The following is a 5,000-nucleotide window of genomic DNA, read 5'->3' on the forward strand; positions in this document are numbered from 1 at the left end:
GGTTGATGTGGGTTGGTTTGGTTTTTTTTGCCTGCAACGGTCCCCCGTGGCGCGTGGGAAGGAAGTTGCTTGGACAATTTGTCACTTTTGTCAAATGTCGACCTCAATTTTGGTTTTGATCTGGCCCCGGGCCTTTCAGCAAAGGCCAAAGGGGCCCTGTGGCTGAGGAAATGCTGGCCAGTTCTCAATGCTTGGAGACGGCGACGCCAGCCAAAGTGAGGCAGAGCAGAGAAGTGGCTTTTCACACTTGAATGGTTTGCAGGTTGAAACTGTGGGTTGTGGGGTAAGGGTGGTGGGGTGAGAGAGAGGAGGTCCAGTCTGAATTTGATCCTTGGCGGTTTCTGGCTTTTGCACAAAATATACTCTCTGTGCAGAAAGTTCTCCTTTTATTCAAAGGTTTGCAAAAAGAGTTGGGGAAAACTCTTTTTCTGGGACAAACTCTCACTTTTGAGGGGGTGTCCTGGCGTCTTTGTCCTCAACGGAGTACCTGGGTCAGGTGTGAAAGGATCCTGGTTGGGTGCCATAGTCAACTGGGCACGAATCTTCCTTAAGAGTTGCGTTTGGCATTATATAGGGACATGTTTTCATTAGGAAATGATTGAGATGTCTAATAATGTCATCGGCTTTTAATGATATATTAGAATGTATAGTTGTCTGTCATTTCTGATTTGTTGTTTGTTCGTATTTCACTACCTAAAAACCTGGTTATTTGATTTATCTGGCCTGGACTGAGGGGTTTTAAATTTTTAAATTTTTAACTTTTGGGGCTATTAATTGTTATTTAATTTTATTTTAACTCTATTTTAACTTATATTGTTTTTTTAACTTTGCCCTGTAAACCGCCCTGAGTCCTTTGGGAATAAGGCGGTATATAAAACCAATTAAATAAATAAATAAATAAATAAATAAATAAATAAATAAATAAATAAATAAATAAATAAATAAATAAATAAATACGTGAGGGGACTTAATACAGAGAAACCGCACTTTCCGTCTGGGGGAAGAGAAACAGAACGTAGAATGTAGAATCCTACAGCCGAAAGGGACCTTGGAGATCTTCTAGTCCAGCCCGCTGCCCATGGCAGGAAAGCCTTGTTCCTCAGAGGAAGGAATCGGCTAAACTCTCAATTATGGGGTTTCCTGCTAACCTAGATTGCATTTCTCTGGGTTTAAGGGTGAGCCCAGCTTTTCCTAGATTAGTTTAAACAAACTCAGCGGTCGGTTTAAAGTGATGTGGGTGTTCTTCCCAGGCCTTGCTGTAGATGAATATGTCATCTGAACAGGACCTGGGAGGATTTTTATTTGTTAGCCTCAGGAAAGTAACAGCTGCCCCACGTCGACCAAAGGGCGTTCTTTTCAGCTGACAGAATAACTGAATAACAGATTTGGAAGGGACTTTGGAGAACAGTGAGAATAATTAACCAGTGGAACAGCTTGCCTCCAGAAGTTGTGGGTGCTCCATCACTGGAGGTTTTTTGAAGAAGAGACTGTCCAGCCATTTGTATGATAGGGTGGAGAATTTCTTTCCTGAGCAGGGGGTTGGAGTAGAAGACTCTCCAATTGTGTTGTGTTGTGTTATCTCATTCTGTAACATCCCTGGCCCCAAAGATGATGATCAGAGATGGCTTTACAAGCTAGGGTAAGGGCGGGGGAGATGTTTAAGAGGTCTTATTTTTTTTTTATCGGTCAATGGGCTGGCAGAATTGGCTGGGCAGACAAATGAGCTTGGGTTGGCTTAAAACAGACTTTCGGATGCTTTTGAAGGATCAATACCTAGGCTGGGTTCCTGAATTTAAATATGGCCACAATGGGAATAATCGGTCACCTCGCTGCCTCATTAATTAGTGTCTAAACATGGGGAGATGGGGATGGAAATTTAAGTGTGTCCCTGTGAGTGTGTGGATACATTAAAGTGGGCGCTATCATCCTGTGCAAACTCAGTCAATTGGGGTACATCTTGGACGTCCACTTAAGAGCGAAGTTGGGGGTTGGGTGTGAAGTTGGAGACCCTCAAAGCTCTCCAGAAAGCGTGTGGGACATCAGTTCCCATCATCCCCTCCGAGAATAGCCCGCTTGCAAGGACTTTGTAAGAGCTGTCATCAAGAAGATATTTGTCTTTCGACGTTGCCCTTAAGCGGAAGCACGGATGGTGATTTCCAGAGGGCAAGGTTTATTTTGTATTCCTAGGCTGAGTGAGCATAAAATTACAAATTCAAAGGAGATCAAAATGCATTGGTTGAGTGTGTGATTCAGCATCTTCTAGGAATCTGACAACTCTCCAGTCAAGAGAGGACTAAGCTTAGATGTGTTCTTTGCATGGTCCTTGGCTTATGACTACAGCTGAGCCCAACATTTCTGTCATTAAGCAAGACAGTTGCTAAGTGAGTATTGTCCCGTTTTACAACCTCTCTTGCTCCAGTTGTTAAGCGAATCGCTGCAGCTGTTAATTTAGTAACACGGTTGTTAAGTCAATCCGGCTTTCCCCCGTTGACTTGGCTCGTCAGAAGGTGGCGGAAGGGGATTACGTGATCCTGGGAGGCTGCGACCGTCATAAATGTGAGCCTCCTAATTTTGATCACACCACCATGGGGATGCTACAATGGTCATAAGTGTCAAGAATGGTCATAGGTCACTTTTTTTTCAGCGACATCACTTTGAACGGTCCCTAAACTGTTCTAAGTCCGGGTCTGTATTACATCTGTACAGCAATTGTGATTCTTACTTCGGGTTTAAGATTTACTGTATTGTGTTGTGCGAATACGGCTCTAAGCGTGATGGACAGAGAACTCTTGTTTACAGGACCCTCCACGGGTGCAGCAAGTTGTGTGAGTCCGCTGCAAAAATGCAAATCCTCTTGCATTGTTGTGAGAAATAGCAACTCACAGGAGACCCCAAAATAAATAAATAGAACAATCCTTCTGCTGTGCCAGTAATAATGATAATAATAGTCCTTTCATAAAGAATTAATAATAATGAGAAACTCTCATAACCTACTGAAAATAATGCTTGCAGAATATAATTTTGGGAAGTTGTCCAACTTCTTTGCATTATTTATTTATTTCCTGGAATCACCCCTTGTCGTGTGCCATAACTTGTCCCTTCCGTGCTTGATTTAGATGAAAGATAGTTGGTGAGTTGGATTTTTTTTTTAAAAAAAATCACGACTCTTTTTATTTTTTAATCATCTTTATTACCTTGGATTAAAACCATCTTCCATCTTAAAGAAAGACGAACGTTTCAAGAAGGAATGTGAAGCGCAAACGAAAAAGGCACGCAAAGAGGAGAAAAAAAAACACAACCACCTATTTTATGCTTATCATCAGTCACTGTTTATCGGTGAATTCATTACGGATAGTCTTCAACCTGGTCACGATGTGGCCCATCATTTCGGTCGCTAAGTGAGACAGCTGTGAAGTGAGCTTTTGCCCCATTTTACGACTTTGCTTGTCGGAAGGTCGCAAAAGGGGATCACGTGACCCCTGGGACAGTGCGACCGTCATAACTATGAGACAGTTGCCAAGCAGCCGGATTTTGATCAGATGAACCACAAGGGGATGCTGCAACGGTTGTAAGTTTGGAAAATGGTCGTAAGTTGCTTTTTTTGAGCGCTGCTGCAACTTGGAACAAGCCGTAGAATAAAGAGTTGTGTATTCTGGACAGTTGGTGAGTTTGCATGCCAGGTAAAGCCACCAGTTGTGGTTTTGTGAATTGCAAAGTCACAGCGTGCCATCCAGGTTTGTTGAATGAGGCTCTGCACGGCAACCGTGACTCACAGCTAATGTAGGGTGAGGTGTACGAGAACGCTTTACAAATGGCCAGAAGTGAAGTGTGTGTGTGTGTGTGTGTGTGTGTGTACTCGAGTGTGAAAATGTTTAGTTTCTTTGGCTTTGCCTCTTCTTCGAAGTGGGAAAAGCTCATCAGCTCAGATGGAACCTTTTTAATTAAAAATAATCCCGCTGTTTTGTCAACTACTTTATAAATCACAGCAAGAGCTCTTGATTTCAACCACTGTCTTGCAAATAAATCTATAAAAGTTGCAAGCCGGAGGGATGGTAAAGGAGGATCGTTAATTGGCTGGTCCAGACATCCCCACTGCGATGCTACAGTAAGAGCAGGGAGATAGGACACAAAACATAGAACAACAGAGATGGAAGGGACCTTGGAGGTCATCTAGTCCAACCCCCTGCTTGAGCAGGAGAGACTCTATACCATTTCAGACAAATGGCAGTTCAGTCTCTTCTTGAAAACCTCCAGTGATGGAGCATCCACAACTTCTGGAGGCAAGCTGTTCCACTGGTTAATTGTCCTCAGTGTCAGGAAGTTTCTCCTTAGTTCTTGGTTGCTTTTCTCCTTGATGAGTTTCCATCCGTTGCTCCTTGTCCTGCCTTCTGGTGCTTTGGAGAATAGCTTGACCCCCTCTCCTTTGTGGTAGCTCCTCAAATATTGGAAGACTGCTATCATGTCCCCCCTGGTCTTTCTCTTCCTTAAACTAGGTCAAGGTTCCCCCGCACACGCGTGCTAGTCGTTTCCAACTCTAGGGGCCGGTGCCCATCTCCGTTTCAAAGCCGAAGAGCCAGCGCTTGTCCGAGGACGACTCTGTGGTCACGTGGCCGGCATGACTAGACGCCAAAGGCGCACGGAACGCTGTTACCTTCCCACCGGAGTGGTCCCTATTTTTCTACTTGCATTTTTTACGTGCTTTCGAACTGCTAGGTTGGCAGAAGCTGGGACGCATAACAGGCGCTCACTCTGCTACACGGCACTCGGGATTCGACCCGCCAAACTGCCGACCTTCTGATTGACAAGCTCAGCGCCCTAACCCACTGAGCCACCGCGTCCCCGTCTTCCTTAAACTAGACATACCCAATTCCTGCAGCCATTCCTTCGTATGTTTTATCCTCCAGCCTCCTGATCGTCTTTCTTGCTCTTCTCTGCACTCTTTCCAGACTCTCAACATCTTTTGGGTGTCAAGATGACTAAAACTGTTCATGTGTTCCTTC

At 44.3% G+C, this 5,000-nt stretch overlaps 1 protein-coding gene across 1 annotated transcript in view; it reads left to right on the top strand.

Annotated features, from left to right (window-relative positions):
- NTNG2 (netrin G2) overlaps positions 1-5,000 on the top strand; it is a 226,933-nt gene that overhangs the window by 400 nt on the left and 221,533 nt on the right.

Source organism: Vipera ursinii (assembly GCF_947247035.1).
Source record: "Vipera ursinii genome assembly, chromosome: 16".
Lineage (NCBI taxonomy): Eukaryota > Metazoa > Chordata > Lepidosauria > Squamata > Viperidae > Vipera > Vipera ursinii.